Below are 20,391 nucleotides of genomic sequence, written 5' to 3' on the forward strand. Positions count from 1 at the left end.
ACCACTCATTTGAAGTGGAAGCGCCTTAATCTGCCATTGTTTTATGATTATGCTTCAACAAAAGCTCTTCTGAAAACAGTTTATTTCTTTTCCTGTCACAAGCTCTCGTCTTAAAAACAGATGAAATGTCCCTGAAACAATTAATCATTTATTTATTACTTTTATTCATTTGTAGCTACCCTGTTTTGCTTTATTGTACGTAACAGTAGCTTGGATAACGCACTGAATGGATGGACAGAATAGTAAATTTCCTAGATTCTGACTTTAGGCTCTTGGAAGGGAAATTGTGAATGTTCTGCAGATTGTTGAAAAATGAAAAGGGGTATTATTTGCAGCCCCAGTCTCACCAGGCAAGCCCAAGTTATTTTCATAATTGATTAATTTGTTGATTACATTATTTCTTGATTAATTGATGACTTAAAATGTCCCAGAGAAAAATAAAATTAAATATAAATATAAATTTCATAAAAATGAAAAACCAGAAAGTTAATTTACTTAAGAGTTAGAAGTGACTTTTAATGGTGATTTTGTAAGCCTTAATATACGACAAAGTTTTTGGGTGATTTTTGAACACATACTAAAGTATGACTGTTGTCAAACTTTGGACCATTTCTTTTTACTTTTTTGTCAAATTTTGGATGATATACTAACCTCTGACAAAATTTGAACGACATTTTTCATTTTTTTTACTATTTTTTGTCAAATTTTAGACGACATACTTATAGTATGACTTTTTAGTAAAATTTTGGACAAACCTCTTTTTTTCACTTTTTGTCAAACTTTGACCATTTTTGGACGACATACTATACTATGAAGTTTTTTACCAATTTTGACCATTTCTGGATGACATACTATACGATGACGTTTTTGTCCAATTTTGACCATTTTTGGAAGACATACTATGACGTTTTTTACCATTTTTGGATGACATACTATACGATGACGTTTTTGACCATTTTTGGACGACATACTATACTATGACGTTTTTGACCAATTTTGACAATTTTTGGACGACTTACTATACTATGACGTTTTTGACCATTTTTGGATAACATACTATACGATGACGTTTTTGACCGTTTTTGGACGACATAATATACTATGACGTTTTTGACCAATTTTGACAATTTTTGGACGACTTATTATACTATGATGTTTTTGACCAATTTTGACAAATTTTGTACAACATACTTTACAATGAAATTTTTGACCATTTTTGGATAACATACTATACTGTGAAGTTTTTGGCCATTTTTGGACGACATACTATACTATGACGTTTTTTGACCAATTTTGACCATTATTGGACGACATACTATAGTATGACGTTTATAACCATTTTTGGACGACATAGTATGCTATGAAATTTTGGGCCATTTTTGGAGGAAATACTACAGTATGACGTTTTTGACCATTTTTGGACAACATACTATACTTTGACGTTTTTGACCATTTTTGGACGACATACTATAGGATGACTTTTTTGACCAATTATGACCATTTTTGGACGACATACTATACTATGACGTTTTTGACCATTTCTGGACTACATACTATACTATGACTTTTAGACCATTTTTGGACGACCTACTATAGTATGACGTTTTTAACCATTTTTGGACGACATAGTATACTATGACATTTTTGGCCATTTTTAGAGGAAATACTACAGTATGACTTTTTTGACCATTTTTGGACAACATAGTATACTATGACATTTTTGGGCGACATACTATACTTTGACGTTTTTGACCAATTATGACCTTTTTTGGAAGACATACTAAACTATGACTTTTTTGACCAATTTGACCATTTTTGGACAACATACTATAGTATGACGTTTTTGACCATTTCTAGACGACATACTATACTATGACGTTTTTGACCATTTTTGGACGACATACAATACCATGACGTTTTTGACCAATTTTGACCATTTTTGGACGACATACTATAGTATGACGTTTTTGACCATTTCTGGACGACATACTATACTATGACGTTTTTGTCAGATTTTGACCATTTTTGGACGACATACTATAGTATGAATTTTTTGACCATTTCTGGACGACATACTATACTATAACGTTTTTTACCATTTTTGAACGACATACTATACTATGATGTTTTTGACCATTTTTGGACGACATAATATACTATGACGTTTTTGACCAATTATGACCATTTTTGGACGACATACTATAGTATGACGTTTTTGACCATTTCTTGAAGACATACTATACTATGACGTTTTTGTCCAATTTTGTCCATTTTTGGACGACATACTATACTATGACGTTTTTGACCAATTTTGACCATTTTGGACGACATAGTATAGTATGTCGTTTTTGTCCAATTTTGGACCAATTCTTTTTTTCTCCAAAAATGGTCACATATTGGAGATATAGTATAGTATGATGTACTACATAGTATAGTATGACGTTTTTGTCAAGTTTTGGACCAAAAAAACGTTTTTCAAAAAAATTGTCAGATCTTGGACGACATAGTATAGTAAGTCTTTTTTGTCCAATTTTGGACCAATTTTATTTTCTCCAAAAATGGTCACATATTGGAGATATAGTATAGTATGACGTACTACATAGTATAGTATGACGTTTTTGTCAATTTTTGGACCAAAAAAACGTTTTTCAAAAAAATTGTCAGATCTTGGACGACATAGTATAGTATGTCGTTTTTGTCCAATTTTGAACCAATTTTTTTTTCTCCAAAAATGGTCACATATTGGAGATATAGTATAGTATGACGTACTACATAGTATAGTATGACGTTTTTGTCAAGTTTTGGACCAAAAAAACGTTTTTCAAAAAATTGTCAGATCTTGGACGACATAGTATAGTATGTCTTTTTTGTCCAATTTTGGACCAATTTTATTTTCTCCAAAAATGGTCACATATTGGAGATATAGTATAGTATGACGTACTACATAGTATAGTATGACGTTTTTGTCAATTTTTGGACCAAAAAAACGTTTTTCAAAAAAATTGTCAGATCTTGGACGACATAGTATAGTATGTCGTTTTTGTCCAATTTTGAACCAATTTTTTTTCTCCAAAAATGGTCACATATTGGAGATATAGTATAGTATGACGTACTACATAGTATAGTATGACGTTTTTGTCAAGTTTTGGACCAAAAAAACGTTTTTCAAAAAAATTGTCAGCTCTTGGACGACATAGTATAGTATGTCGTTTTTGTCCAATTTTGAACCAATTTTTTTTTCTCCAAAAATGGTCACATATTGGAGATATAGTATAGTATGACGTACTACATAGTATAGTATGACGTTTTTGTCAAGTTTTGGACCAAAAAAACGTTTTTCAAAAAAATTGTCAGATCTTGGACGACATAGTATAGTATGTCGTTTTTGTCCAATTTTGGACCAATTCTTTTTTTCTCCAAAAATGGTCACATATTGGAGATATAGTATAGTATGACGTACTACATAGTATAGTATGACGTTTTTGTCAATTTTTGGACCAAAAAAACGTTTTTCAAAAAAATTGTCAGATCTTGGACGACATAGTATAGTATGTCGTTTTTGTCCAATTTTGAACCAATTTTTTTTTCTCCAAAAATGGTCACATATTGGAGATATAGTATAGTATGACGTACTACATAGTATAGTATGACGTTTTTGTCAAGTTTTGGACCAAAAAAACGTTTTTCAAAAAAATTGTCAGATCTTGGACGACATAGTATAGTATGTCGTTTTTGTCCAATTTTGGACCAAATCTTTTTTTCTCCAAAAATGGTCACATATTGGAGATATAGTATAGTATGATGTACTACATAGTATAGTATGACGTTTTTGTCAAGTTTTGGACCAAAAAAACGTTTTTCAAAAAAATTGTCAGATCTTGGACGACATAGTATAGTATGTCGTTTTTGTCCAATTTTGGACCAAATTTTTTTTCTCCAAAAATGGTCACATATTGGAGATATAGTATAGTATGATGTACTACATAGTATAGTATGACGTTTTTGTCAAGTTTTGGACCAAAAAAACGTTTTTCAAAAAAATTGTCAGATCTTGGACGACATAGTATAGTATGTCGTTTTTGTCCAATTTTGGACCAATTTTTTTTTCTCCAAAAATGGTCACATATTGGAGATATAGTATAGTATGACGTACTACATAGTATAGTATGACGTTTTTGTCAAGTTTTGGACCAAAAAAACGTTTTTCAAAAAAATTGTCAGATCTTGGACGACATAGTATAGTATGTCGTTTTTGTCCAATTTTGGACCAATTTTTTTTTCTCCAAAAATGGTCACATATTGGAGATATAGTAGAGTATGACGTACTACATAGTATAGTATGACGTTTTTGTCAAGTTTTGGACCAAAAAAACGTTTTTCAAAAAAATTGTCAGATCTTGGACGACATAGTATAGTATGTCTTTTTTGTCCAATTTTGGACCAATTTTTTTTTCTCCAAAAATGGTCACATATTGGAGATATAGTATAGTATGACGTACTACATAGTATAGTATGACGTTTTTGTCAATTTTTGGACCAAAAAAACGTTTTTCAAAAAAATTGTCAGATCTTGGACGACATAGTATAGTATGTCGTTTTTGTCCAATTTTGAACCAATTTTTTTTTCTCCAAAAATGGTCACATATTGGAGATATAGTATAGTATGACGTACTACATAGTATAGTATGACGTTTTTGTCAAGTTTTGGACCAAAAAAACGTTTTTCAAAAAAATTGTCAGATCTTGGACGACATAGTATAGTATGTCGTTTTTGTCCAATTTTGGACCAATTCTTTTTTTCTCCAAAAATGGTCACATATTGGAGATATAGTATAGTATGACGTACTACATAGTATAGTATGACGTTTTTGTCAAGTTTTGGACCAAAAAAACGTTTTTCAAAAAAATTGTCAGATCTTGGTCAAATTTTGGACCAATTCTTTTTTTCTCCAAAAATGGTCACATATTGGAGATATAGTATAGTATGACGTACTACATAGTATAGTATGACGTTTTTGTCAAGTTTTGGACCAAAAAAACGTTTTTCAAAAAAATTGTCAGATCTTGGACAACATAGTATAGTATGTCGTTTTTGTCCAATTTTGGACCAATTTTTTTTTCTCCAAAAATGGTCACATATTGGAGATATAGTATAGTATGACGTACTACATAGTATAGTATGACGTTTTTGTCAAGTTTTGGACCAAAAAAACGTTTTTCAAAAAAATTGTCAGATCTTGGACGGCATAGTATAGTATGTCGTTTTTGTCCAATTTTGGACCAAATCTTTTTTCTCCAAAAATGGTCACATATTGGAGATATAGTATAGTATGATGTACTACATAGTATAGTATGACGTTTTTGTCAAGTTTTGGACCAAAAAAACGTTTTTCAAAAAAATTGTCAGATCTTGGACGACATAGTATAGTATGTCGTTTTTGTCCAATTTTGGACCAAATTTTTTTTCTCCAAAAATGGTCACATATTGGAGATATAGTATAGTATGATGTACTACATAGTATAGTATGACGTTTTTGTCAAGTTTTGGACCAAAAAAACGTTTTTCAAAAAAATTGTCAGATCTTGGACGACATAGTATAGTATGTCGTTTTTGTCCAATTTTGGACCAAATTTTTTTTCTCCAAAAATGGTCACATATTGGAGATATAGTATAGTATGACGTACACCATAGTATAGTATGACGTTTTTGTCAAGTTTTGGACCAAAAAAACGTTTTTCAAAAAAATTGTCAGATCTTGGACGACATAGTATAGTATGTCGTTTTTGTCCAATTTTGGACCAAATCTTTTTTTCTCCAAAAATGGTCACATATTGGAGATATAGTATAGTATGATGTACTACATAGTATAGTATGACGTTTTTGTCAAGTTTTGGACCAAAAAAACGTTTTTCAAAAAAATTGTCAGATCTTGGACGACATAGTATAGTATGTCGTTTTTGTCCAATTTTGGACCAAATTTTTTTTCTCCAAAAATGGTCACATATTGGAGATATAGTATAGTATGACGTACTACATAGTATAGTATGACGTTTTTGTCAAGTTTTGGACCAAAAAAACGTTTATCAAAAAAATTGTCAGATCTTGGACAACATAGTATAGTATGTCGTTTTTGTCCAATTTTGGACCAATTTTTTTTTCTCCAAAAATGGTCACATATTGGAGATATAGTATAGTTTGACGTACTACATAGTATAGTATGACGTTTTTGTCAAGTTTTGGACCAAAAAAACGTTTTTCAAAAAAATTGTCAGATCTTGGACGACATAGTATAGTATGTCGTTTTTGTCCAATTTTGGACCAAATTTTTTTTCTCCAAAAATGGTCACATATTGGAGATATAGTATAGTATGACGTACTACATAGTATAGTATGACGTTTTTGTCAAGTTTTGGACCAAAAAAACGTTTTTCAAAAAAATTGTCAGATCTTGGACGACATAGTATAGTATGTCGTTTTTGTCCAATTTTGGACCAAATCTTTTTTTCTCCAAAAATGGTCACATATTGGAGATATAGTATAGTATGATGTACTACATAGTATAGTATGACGTTTTTGTCAAGTTTTGGACCAAAAAAACGTTTTTCAAAAAAATTGTCAGATCTTGGACGACATAGTATAGTATGTCGTTTTTGTCCAATTTTGGACCAAATTTTTTTTCTCCAAAAATGGTCACATATTGGAGATATAGTATAGTATGATGTACTACATAGTATAGTATGACGTTTTTGTCAAGTTTTGGACCAAAAAAACGTTTTTCAAAAAAATTGTCAGATCTTGGACGACATAGTATAGTATGTCGTTTTTGTCCAATTTTGGACCAAATTTTTTTTCTCCAAAAATGGTCACATATTGGAGATATAGTATAGTTTGATGTACTACATAGTATAGTATGACGTTTTTGTCAAGTTTTGGACCAAAAAAACGTTTTTCAAAAAAATTGTCAGATCTTGGACGACATAGTATAGTATGTCGTTTTTGTCCAATTTTGGACCAAATTTTTTTTCTCCAAAAATGGTCACATATTGGAGATATAGTATAGTATGACGTACTACATAGTATAGTATGACGTTTTTGTCAAGTTTTGGACCAAAAAAACGTTTTTCAAAAAAATTGTCAGATCTTGGACGACATAGTATAGTATGTCGTTTTTGTCCAATTTTGGACCAAATCTTTTTTTCTCCAAAATGGTCACATATTGGAGATATAGTATAGTATGATGTACTACATAGTAAAGTATGACGTTTTTGTCAAGTTTTGGACCAAAAAAACGTTTTTCAAAAAAATTGTCAGATCTTGGAGGACATAGTATAGTATGTCGTTTTTGTCCAATTTTGGACCAAATCTTTTTTTCTCCAAAAATGGTTACATATTGGAGATATAGTATAGTATGACGTACTACATAGTATAGTATGACGTTTTTGTCAAGTTTTGGACCAAAAAAACGTTTTTCAAAAAAATTGTCAGATCTTGGACAACATAGTATAGTATGTCGTTTTTGTCCAATTTTGGACCAATTTTTTTTTCTCCAAAAATGGTCACATATTGGAGATATAGTATAGTATGACGTACTACATAGTATAGTATGACGTTTTTGTCAAGTTTTGGACCAAAAAAACGTTTTTCAAAAAAATTGTCAGATCTTGGACGACATAGTATAGTATGTCGTTTTTGTCCAATTTTGGACCAAATTTTTTTTCTCCAAAAATGGTCACATATTGGAGATATAGTATAGTATGACGTACTACATAGTATAGTATGACGTTTTTGTCAAGTTTTGGACCAAAAAAACGTTTTTCAAAAAAATTGTCAGATCTTGGACGACATAGTATAGTATGTCGTTTTTGTCCAATTTTGGACCAATTTTTTTTTCTCCAAAAATGGTCACATATTGGAGATATAGTATGACGTACTACATAGTATAGTATGACGTTTTTGTCAAGTTTTGGACCAAAAAAACGTTTTTCAAAAAAATTGTCAGATCTTGGACGACATAGTATAGTATGTCGTTTTTGTCCAATTTTGGACCAATTCTTTTTTTCTCCAAAAATGGTCACATATTGGAGATATAGTATAGTATGACGTACTACATAGTATAGTATGACGTTTTTGTCAAGTTTTGGACCAAAAAAACGTTTTTCAAAAAAATTGTCAGATCTTGGACGACATAGTATAGTATGTCGTTTTTGTCCAATTTTGGACCAATTTTTTTTTCTCCAAAAATGGTCACATATTGGAGATATAGTATAGTATGACGTACTACATAGTATAGTATGACGTTTTTGTCAAGTTTTGGACCAAAAAAACGTTTTTCAAAAAAATTGTCAGATCTTGGACGACATAGTATAGTATGTCGTTTTTGTCCAATTTTGGACCAAATTTTTTTTCTCCAAAAATGGTCACATATTGGAGATATAGTATAGTATGACGTACTATAGTATAGTATGACGTTTTTGTCAAGTTTTGGACCAAAAAAACGTTTTTCAAAAAAATTGTCAGATCTTGGACGACATAGTATAGTATGTCGTTTTTGTCCAATTTTGGACCAATTTTTTTTTCTCCAAAAATGGTCACATATTGGAGATATAGTATAGTATGACGTACTACATAGTATAGTATGACGTTTTTGTCAAGTTTTGGACCAAAAAAACGTTTTTCAAAAAAATTGTCAGATCTTGGACGACATAGTATAGTATGTCGTTTTTGTCCAATTTTGGACCAATTTTTTTTTCTCCAAAAATGGTCACATATTGGAGATATAGTATAGTATGACGTACTACATAGTATAGTATGACGTTTTTGTCAAGTTTTGGACCAAAAAAACGTTTTTCAAAAAAATTGTCAGATCTTGGACAACATAGTATAGTATGTCGTTTTTGTCCAATTTTGGACCAATTCTTTTTTTCTCCAAAAATGGTCACATATTGGAGATATAGTATAGTATGACGTACTACATAGTATAGTATGACGTTTTTGTCAAGTTTTGGACCAAAAAAACGTTTTTCAAAAAAATTGTCAGATCTTGGACCATAGTATAGTATGTCGTTTTTGTCCAATTTTGGACCAATTTTTTTTTCTCCAAAAATGGTCACATATTGGAGATATAGTATAGTATGACGTACTACATAGTATAGTATGACGTATTTGTCAAGTTTTGGACCAAAAAAACGTTTTTCAAAAAAATTGTCAGATCTTGGACGACATAGTTTGGTATGTCGTTTTTGTCCAATTTTGGACCAATTTTTTTTTCTCCAAAAATGGTCACATATTGGAGATATAGTATAGTATGACGTACTATAGTATAGTATGACGTTTTTGTCAAGTTTTTGACCAAAAAAACGTTTTTCAAAAAAATTGTCAGATCTTGGACGACATAGTATAGTATGTCGTTTTTGTCCAATTTTGGACCAATTTTTTTTTCTCCAAAAATGGTCACATATTGGAGATATAGTATAGTATGACGTACTACATAGTATAGTATGACGTTTTTGTCAAGTTTTGGACCAAAAAAACGTTTTTCAAAAAAATTGTCAGATCTTGGACGACATAGTATAGTATGTCGTTTTTGTCCAATTTTGGACCAAGTTTTTTTTTCTCCAAAAATGGTCACATATTGGAGATATAGTATAGTATGACGTACTGCATAGTATAGTATGACGTTTTTGTCAAGTTTTGGACCAAAAAAACGTTTTTCAAAAAAATTGTCAGATCTTGGACGACATAGTATAGTATGTCGTTTTTGTCCAATTTTGGACCAATTTTTTTTTCTCCAAAAATGGTCACATATTGGAGATATAGTATAGTATGACGTACTACATAGTATAGTATGACGTTTTTGTCAAGTTTTGGACCAAAAAAACGTTTTTCAAAAAAATTGTCAGATCTTGGTCAAATTTTGAACCAATTTCTTTTTTCTCCAAAAATGGTCACATATTGGAGATATAGTATAGTATGACGTACTACATAGTATAGTATGACGTTTTTGTCAAGTTTTGGACCAAAAAAACGTTTTTCAAAAAAATTGTCAGATCTTGGACGACAGTATAGTATGTCGTTTTTGTCCAATTTTGGACCAAGTTTTTTTTTCTCCAAAAATGGTCACATATTGGAGATATAGTATAGTATGACGTACTGCATAGTATAGTATGACGTTTTTGTCAAGTTTTGGACCAAAAAAACGTTTTTCAAAAAAATTGTCAGATCTTGGACGACATAGTATAGTATGTCGTTTTTGTCCAATTTTGGACCAAATTTTCTTTTCTCCAAAAATGGTCACATATTGGAGATATAGTATAGTATGACGTACTACATAGTATAGTATGACGTTTTTGTCAAGTTTTGGACCAAAAAAACGTTTTTCAAAAAAATTGTCAGATCTTGGACGACATAGTATAGTATGTCGTTTTTGTCCAATTTTGGACCAAATTTTTTTTCTCCAAAAATGGTCACATATTGGAGATATAGTATAGTATGACGTACTACATAGTATAGTATGACGTTTTTGTCAAGTTTTGGACCAAAAAAAACGTTTTTCAAAAAAATTGTCAGATCTTGGACGACATAGTATAGTATGTCGTTTTTTTGTCCAATTTTGGACCAATTTTTTTTCTCCAAAAATGGTCACATATTGGAGATATAGTATAGTATGACGTACTACATAGTATAGTATGACGTTTTTGTCAAGTTTTGGACCAAAAAAACGTTTTTCAAAAAAATTGTCAGATCTTGGAGGACATAGTATTGTATGTCGTTTTTGTCCAATTTTGGACCAATTTTTTTTTCTCCAAAAATGGTCACATATTGGAGATATAGTATAGTATGACGTACTACATAGTATAGTATGACGTTTTTGTCAAGTTTTGGACCAAAGAAACGTTTTCAAAAAAATTGTCAGATCTTGGACGACATAGTATGTCGTTTTTGTCCAATTTTCGACCAATTTTTTTTTCTCCAAAAATGGTCACATATTGGAGATATAGTATAGTATGACGTACTACATAGTATAGTATGACGTTTTTGTCAAGTTTTGGACCAAAAAAACGTTTTTCAAAAAAATTGTCAGATCTTGGACGACATAGTATAGTATGTCGTTTTTGTCCAATTTTGGACCAATTTTTGTTTCTCCAAAAATGGTCACATATTGGAGATATAGTATAGTATGACGTACTACATAGTATAGTATGACGTTTTTGTCAAGTTTTGGACCAAGAAAACGTTTTTCAAAAAAATTGTCAGATCTTGGACGACATAGTATAGTATGTCGTTTTTGTCCAATTTTGGACCAAATTTTTTTTCTCCAAAAATGGTCACATATTGGAGATATAGTATAGTATGATGTACTACATAGTATAGTATGACGTTTTTGTCAAGTTTTGGACCAAAAAAACGTTTTTCAAAAAAATTGTCAGATCTTGGTCAAATTTTGGACCAATTTCTTTTTTCTCCAAAAATGGTCACATATTGGAGATATAGTATAGTATGACGTACTACATAGTATAGTATGACGTTTTTGTCAAGTTTTGGACCAAAAAAACGTTTTTCAAAAAAATTGTCAGATCTTGGACGACATAGTATAGTATGTCGTTTTTGTCCAATTTTGGACCAAATTTTTTTTCTCCAAAAATGGTCACATATTGGAGATATAGTATAGTATGACGTACTACATAGCATAGTATTACGTTTTTGTCAAGTTTTGGACCAAAAAAACGTTTTTCAAAAAAATTGTCAGATCTTGGACGACATAGTATAGTATGTCGTTTTTGTCCAATTTTGGACCAATTTTTTTTTCTCCAAAAATGGTCACATATTGGAGATATAGTATAGTATGACGTACTACATAGTATAGTATGACGTTTTTGTCAAGTTTTGGACCAAAAAAACGTTTTTCAAAAAAATTGTCAGATCTTGGACGACATAGTATAGTATGTCGTTTTTGTCCATCTTTGGACCAATTTTTTTTTCTCCAAAAATGGTCACATATTGGAGATATAGTATAGTATGACTTACTACATAGTATAGTATGACGTTTTTGTCAAGTTTTGGACCAAAAAAAGTTTTTCAAAAAAATTGTCAGATCTTGGACGACATAGTATAGTATGTCGTTTTTGTCCAATTTTGGACCAATTTTTTTTCTCCAAAAATGGTCACATATTGGAGATATAGTATAGTATGACGTACTACATAGTATAGTATGACGTTTTTGTCAAGTTTTGGACCAAAAAAACGTTTTTCAAAAAAATTGTCAGATCTTGGACGACATAGTATAGTATGTCGTTTTTGTCCAATTTTGGACCAAATTTTTTTCTCCAAAAATGGTCACATATTGGAGATATAGTATAGTATGACGTACTACATAGTATAGTATGACGTTTTTGTCAAGTTTTGGACCAAAAAAACGTTTTTCAAAAAAATTGTCAGATCTTGGTCAAATTTTGGACCAATTTCTTTTTTCTCCAAAAATGGTCACATATTGGAGATATAGTATAGTATGACGTACTACATAGTATAGTATGACGTTTTTGTCAAGTTTTGGACCAAAAAAACGTTTTTCAAAAAAATTGTCAGATCTTGGACGACAGTATAGTATGTCGTTTTTGTCCAATTTTGGACCAATTATTTTTTTCTCCAAAAATGGTCACATATTGGAGATATAGTATAGTATTACGTACTACATAGTATAGTATGATGTTTTTGTCAAGTTTTGGACCAAAAAAACGTTTTTCAAAAAAATTGTCAGATCTTGGACGACATAGTATAGTATGTCGTTTTTGTCCAATTTTGGACCAATTCTTTTTTCTCCAAAAATGGTCACATATTGGAGATATAGTATAGTATGACGTACTACATAGTATAGTATGACGTTTTTGTCAAGTTTTGGACCAAAAAAACGTTTTTCAAAAAAATTGTCAGATCTTGGACGACATAGTATAGTATGTCGTTTTTGTCCAATTTTGGACCAATTTTTTGTTCTCCAAAAATGGTCACATATTGGAGATATAGTATAGTATGACGTACTACATAGTATAGTATGACGTTTTTGTCAAGTTTTGGACCAAAAAAACGTTTTTCAAAAAAATTGTCAGATCTTGGACGACATAGAATAGTATGTCGTTTTTGTCCAATTTTGGACCAATTTTTTTTCTCCAAAAATGGTCACATATTGGAGATATAGTATAGTATGACGTACTACATAGTATAGTATGACGTTTTTGTCAAGTTTTGGACCAAAAAAACGTTTTTCAAAAAAATTGTCAGATCTTGGACGACATAGTATAGTATGTCGTTTTTGTCCAATTTTGGACCAGATTTTTTTTCTCCAAAAATGGTCATATATTGGAGATATAGTATAGTATGACGTACTTCATAGTATAGTATGACGTTTTTGTCAAGTTTTGGACCAAAAAAACGTTTTTCAAAAAAATTGTCAGATCTTGGTCAAATTTTGGACCAATTTTTTTTTCTCCAAAAATGGTCACATATTGGAGATATAGTATAGTATGACGTACTACATAGTATAGTATGACGTTTTTGTCAAGTTTTGGACCAAAAAAACGTTTTTCAAAAAAATTGTCAGATCTTGGACGACATAGTATAGTATGTCGTTTTTGTCCAATTTTGGACCAAATTTTTTTTCTCCAAAAATGGTCACATATTGGAGATATAGTATAGTATGACGTACTACATAGTATAGTATGACGTTTTTGTCAAGTTTTGGACCAAAAAAACGTTTTTCAAAAAAATTGTCAGATCTTGGTCAAATTTTGGACCAATTTCTTTTTTCTCCAAAAATGGTCACATATTGGAGATATAGTATAGTATGACGTACTACATAGTATAGTATGACGTTTTTGTCAAGTTTTGGACGAAAAAAACGTTTTTCAAAAAAATTGTCAGATCTTGGACGACAGTATAGTATGTCGTTTTTGTCCAATTTTGGACCAATTTTTTTTTCTCCAAAAATGGTCACATATTGGAGATATAGTATAGTATTACGTACTACATAGTATAGTATGATGTTTTTGTCAAGTTTTGGACCAAAAAAACGTTTTTCAAAAAAATTGTCAGATCTTGGACGACATAGTATAGTATGTCGTTTTTGTCCAATTTTGGACCAATTTTTTGTTCTCCAAAAATGGTCACATATTGGAGATATAGTATAGTATGACGTACTACATAGTATAGTATGACGTTTTTGTCAAGTTTTGGACCAAAAAAACGTTTTTCAAAAAAATTGTCAGATCTTGGACGACATAGTATAGTATGTCGTTTTGTCCAATTTTGGACCAATTTTTTTTTCTCTAAAAATGGTCACATATTGGAGATATAGTATAGTATGACGTACTACATAGTATAGTATGACGTTTTTGTCAAGTTTTGGACCAAAAAAACGTTTTTCAAAAAAATTGTCAGATCTTGGACGACATAGTATAGTATGTCGTTTTTGTCCAATTTTGGACCAAAGTTTTTTTTCTCCAAAAATGGTCACATATTGGAGATATAGTATAGTATGACGTACTACATAGTATAGTATGACGTTTTTGTCAAGTTTTGGACCAAAAAAACGTTTTTCAAAAAAATTGTCAGATCTTGGTCAAATTTTGGACCAATTTCTTTTTTCTCCAAAAATGGTCACATATTGGAGATATAGTATAGTATGACGTACTACATAGTATAGTATGACGTTTTTGTCAAGTTTTGGACCAAAAAAACGTTTTTCAAAAAAATTGTCAGATCTTGGACGACAGTATAGTATGTCGTTTTTGTCCAATTTTGGACCAATTTCTTTTTTCTCCAAAAATGGTCACATATTGGAGATATAGTATAGTATTACGTACTACATAGTATAGTATGATGTTTTTGTCAAGTTTTGGACCAAAAAAACGTTTTTCAAAAAAATTGTCAGATCTTGGACGACATAGTATAGTATGTCGTTTTTGTCCAATTTTGGACCAATTCTTTTTTCTCCAAAAATGGTCACATATTGGAGATATAGTATAGTATGACGTACTACATAGTATAGTATGACGTTTTTGTCAAGTTTTGGACCAAAAAAACGTTTTTCAAAAAAATTGTCAGATCTTGGTCAAATTTTGGACCAATTTCTTTTTTCTCCAAAAATGGTCACATATTGGAGATATAGTATAGTATGACGTACTACATAGTATAGTATGACGTTTTTGTCAAGTTTTGGACCAAAAAAACGTTTTTCAAAAAAATTGTCAGATCTTGGTCAAATTTTGGACCAATTTCTTTTTTCTCCAAAAATGGTCACATATTGGAGATATAGTATAGTATGACGTACTACATAGTATAGTATGACGTTTTTGTCAAGTTTTGGACCAAAAAAACGTTTTTCAAAAAAATTGTCAGATCTTGGACGACAGTATAGTATGTCGTTTTTGTCCAATTTTGGACCAATTTCTTTTTTCTCCAAAAATGGTCACATATTGGAGATATAGTATAGTATTACGTACTACATAGTATAGTATGATGTTTTTGTCAAGTTTTGGACCAAAAAAACGTTTTTCAAAAAAATTGTCAGATCTTGGACGACATAGTATAGTATGTCGTTTTTGTCCAATTTTGGACCAATTCTTTTTTCTCCAAAAATGGTCACATATTGGAGATATAGTATAGTATGACGTACTACATAGTATAGTATGACGTTTTTGTCAAGTTTTGGACCAAAAAAACGTTTTTCAAAAAAATTGTCAGATCTTGGTCAAATTTTGGACCAATTTCTTTTTTCTCCAAAAATGGTCACATATTGGAGATATAGTATAGTATGACGTACTACATAGTATAGTATGACGTTTTTGTCAAGTTTTGGACCAAAAAAACGTTTTTCAAAAAAATTGTCAGATCTTGGACGACATAGTATAGTATGTCGTTTTTGTCCAATTTTGGACCAAAAATTTTTTCTCTAAAAATGGTAACTTATTGGAGATATAGTATAGTATGACGTACTACATAGTACAGTATGACGTTTTTGTCAAGTTTTGGACCAAAAAAACGTTTTTCAAAAAAATTGTCAGATCTTGGACGACATAGTATAGTATGTCGTTTTTGTCCAATTTTGGACCAAATTTTTTTTCTCTAAAAATGGTCACATATTGGAGATATAGTATAGTATGACGTACTACATAGTATAGTATGACGTTTTTGTCAAGTTTTGGACCAAAAAAACGTTTTTCAAAAAAATTGTCAGATCTTGGACGACATAGTATAGTATGTCGTTTTTGTCCAATTTTGGACCAAATTTTTTTCTCCAAAAATGGTCACATATTGGAGATATAGTATAGTATGACGTACTACATAGTATAGTATGACGTTTTTGTCAAGTTTTGGACCAAAAAAACGTTTTTCAAAAAAATTGTCAGATCTTGGTCAAATTTTGGACCAAGTTTTTTTTTCTCCAAAAATGGTCACATATTGGAAATATAGTATAGTATGACGTACTACATAGTATAGTATGACGTTTTTGTCAAGTTTTGGACCAAAAAAACGTTTTTCAAAAAAATTGTCAGATCTTGGACGACATAGTATCGTATGTCGTTTTTGTCCAATTTTGGACCAATTCTTTTTTTCTCCAAAAATGGTCACATATTGGAGATATAGTATAGTATGACGTACTACATAGTATAGTATGACGTTTTTGTCAAGTTTTGGACCAAAAAAACGTTTTTCAAAAAAATTGTCAGATCTTGGACGACATAGTATAGTATGTCGTTTTTGTCCAATTTTGGACCAGATTTTTTTTCTCCAAAAATGGTCACATATTGGAGATATAGTATAGTATGACGTACTACATAGTATAGTATGACGTTTTTGTCAAGTTTTGGACCAAAAAAACGTTTTTCAAAAAAATTGTCAGATCTTGGACGACATAGTATAGTATGTCGTTTTTGTCCAATTTTGGACCAAATCTTTTTTTCTCCAAAAATGGTCATATATTGGAGATATAGTATAGTATGACGTACTTCATAGTATAGTATGACGTTTTTGTCAAGTTTTGGACCAAAAAAACGTTTTTCAAAAAAATTGTCAGATCTTGGTCAAATTTTGGACCAATTTCTTTTTTCTCCAAAAATGGTCACATATTGGAGATATAGTATAGTATGACGTACTACATAGTATAGTATGACGTTTTTGTCAAGTTTTGGACCAAAAAAACGTTTTTCAAAAAAATTGTCAGATCTTGGACGACATAGTATAGTATGTCGTTTTTGTCCAATTTTGGACCAAAGTTTTTTTTCTCCAAAAATGGTCACATATTGGAGATATAGTATAGTATGACGTACTACATAGTATAGTATGACGTTTTTGTCAAGTTTTGGACCAAAAAAACGTTTTTCAAAAAAATTGTCAGATCTTGGACGACATAGTATAGTATGTCGTTTTTGTCCAATTTTGGACCAAAATTTTTTTTTCTCCAAAAATGGTCACATATTGGAGATATAGTATAGTATGACATACTACATAGTATAGTATGACGTTTTTGTCAAGTTTTGGACCAAAAAAACGTTTTTCAAAAAAATTGTCAGATCTTGGTCAAATTTTGGACCAATTTCTTTTTTCTCCAAAAATGGTCACATATTGGAGATATAGTATAGTATGACGTACTACATAGTATAGTATGACGTTTTTGTCAAGTTTTGGACCAAAAAAACGTTTTTCAAAAAAATTGTCAGATCTTGGACGACATAGTATAGTATGTCGTTTTTGTCCAATTTTGGACCAAATTTTTTTTCTCCAAAAATGGTCACATATTGGAGATATAGTATAGTATGACGTACTACATAGCATAGTATGACGTTTTTGTCAAGTTTTGGACCAAAAAAACGTTTTTCAAAAAAATTGTCAGATCTTGGACGATATAGTATAGTATGTTGTTTTTGTCCAATTTTGGACCAATTTTTTTTTCTCCAAAAATGGTCACATATTGGAGATATAGTATAGTATAACGTACTACATAGTATAGTATGACGTTTTGGTCAAGTTTTGAAAAAAAAAACGTTTTTCAAAAAAATTGTCAGATCTTGGTCAAATTTTGGACCAAGTTTTTTTTTCTCCAAAAATGGTCACATATTGGAGATATAGTATAGTATGACGTACTAAATAGTATAGTATGACGTTTTTGTCAAGTTTTGGACCAAAAAAACGTTTTTCAAAAAAATTGTCAGATCTTGGACGACATAGTATAGTATGTCGTTTTTGTCCAATTTTGGACCAATTTTTTTTTCTCCAAAAATGGTCACATATTGGAGATATAGTATAGTATGACGTACTACATAGTATAGTATGACGTTTTTGTCAAGTTTTGGACCAAAAAAACGTTTTTCAAAAAAATTGTCAGATCTTGGATGACATAGTATAGTATGTCGTTTTTGTCCAATTTTGGACCAATTTTTTTTTCTCCAAAAATGGTCACATATTGGAGATATAGTATAGTATGACGTACTACATAGTATAGTATGACGTTTTTGTCAAGTTTTGGACCAAAAAAACGTTTTTCAAAAAAATTGTCAGATCTTGGTCAAATTTTGGACCAATTTTTTTTTCTCCAAAAATGGTCACATATTGGAGATATAGTATAGTATGACGTACTACATAGTATAGTATGACGTTTTTGTCAAGTTTTGGACCAAAAAAACGTTTTTCAAAAAAAGTGTCAGATCTTGGACGACATAGTATAGTATGTCGTTTTTGTCCAATTTTGGACCAAATTTTTTTTCTCTAAAAATGGTCACATATTGGAGATATAGTATAGTATGACGTACTACATAATATAGTATGACGTTTTTGTCAAGTTTTGGACCAAAAAAACGTTTTTCAAAAAAATTGTCAGATCTTGGACGACATAGTATAGTATGTCGTTTTTGTCCAATTTTGGACCAAATTTTTTTTCTCCAAAAATGGTCACATATTGGAGATATAGTATAGTATGACGTACTACATAGTATAGTATGACGTTTTTGTCAAGTTTTGGACCAAAAAAACGTTTTTCAAAAAAATTGTCAGATCTTGGTCAAATTTTGGACCAATTTCTTTTTTCTCCAAAAATGGTCACATATTGGAGATATAGTATAGTATGACGTACTACATAGTATAGTATGACGTTTTTGTCAAGTTTTGGACCAAAAAAACGTTTTTCAAAAAAATTGTCAGATCTTGGACGACAGTATAGTATGTCGTTTTTGTCCAATTTTGGACCAATTTTTTTTTCTCCAAAAATGGTCACATATTGGAGATATAGTATAGTATTACGTACTACATAGTATAGTATGATGTTTTTGTCAAGTTTTGGACCAAAAAAACGTTTTTCAAAAAAATTGTCAGATCTTGGACGACATAGTATAGTATGTCGTTTTTGTCCAATTTTGGACCAATTTTTTTTCTCCAAAAATGTTCACATATTGGAGATATAGTATAGTATGACGTACTACATTGTATAGTATGACGTTTTTGTCAAGTTTTGGACCAAAAAAACGTTTTTCAAAAAACTTGTCAGATCTTGGACGACATAGTATAGTATGTCGTTTTTGTCCAATTTTGGACCAGATTTTTTTTCTCCAAAAATGGTCATATATTGGAGATATAGTATAGTATGACGTACTACATAGTATAGTATGACGTTTTTGTCAAGTTTTGGACCAAAAAAACGTTTTTCAAAAAAATTGTCAGATCTTGGACGACATAGTATAGTATGTCGTTTTTGTCCAATTTTGGACCAATTCTTTTTTCTCCAAAAATGGTCACATATTGGAGATATAGTATAGTATGACGTACTACATAGTATAGTATGACGTTTTTGTCAAGTTTTGGACCAAAAAAAACGTTTTTCAAAAAAATTGTCAGATCTTGGACGACATAGTATAGTATGTCGTTTTTGTCCAATTTTGGACCAATTTTTTTTTCTCCAAAAATGGTCACATATTGGAGATATAGTATAGTATGACGTACTACATAGTATAGTATGACGTTTTTGTCAAGTTTTGGACCAAAAAAACGTTTTTCAAAAAAATTGTCAGATCTTGGACGACATAGAATAGTATGACGTTTTTGTCCAATTTTGGACCAATTTTTTTTCTCCAAAAATGGTCACATATTGGAGATATAGTATAGTATGACGTACTACATAGTATAGTATGACGTTTTTGTCAAGTTTTGGACCAAAAAAACGTTTTTCAAAAAAATTGTCAGATCTTGGACGACATAGTATAGTATGTCGTTTTTGTCCAATTTTGGACCAGATTTTTTTTCTCCAAAAATGGTCATATATTGGAGATATAGTATAGTATGACGTACTTCATAGTATAGTATGACGTTTTTGTCAAGTTTTGGACCAAAAAAACGTTTTTCAAAAAAATTGT

The 20,391-nt window shown here is 30.5% G+C and overlaps 1 protein-coding gene across 1 annotated transcript in view; it reads right to left on the reverse strand.

Annotated features, from left to right (window-relative positions):
• The window catches only part of LOC310939478 (inactive all-trans-retinol 13,14-reductase), a gene marked incomplete at both ends in the record, with an annotated part of 55,371 nt that overhangs the window by 3,503 nt on the left and 31,477 nt on the right, over window positions 1-20,391 (reverse strand). The gene's annotated exons all lie outside the window — the stretch shown is intronic.

The sequence above is a fragment of the Microchirus variegatus genome, assembly GCF_963457635.1.
Source record: "Microchirus variegatus genome assembly, chromosome: 17".
In the NCBI taxonomy this organism is placed as follows: Eukaryota; Metazoa; Chordata; class Actinopteri; order Pleuronectiformes; family Soleidae; genus Microchirus; species Microchirus variegatus.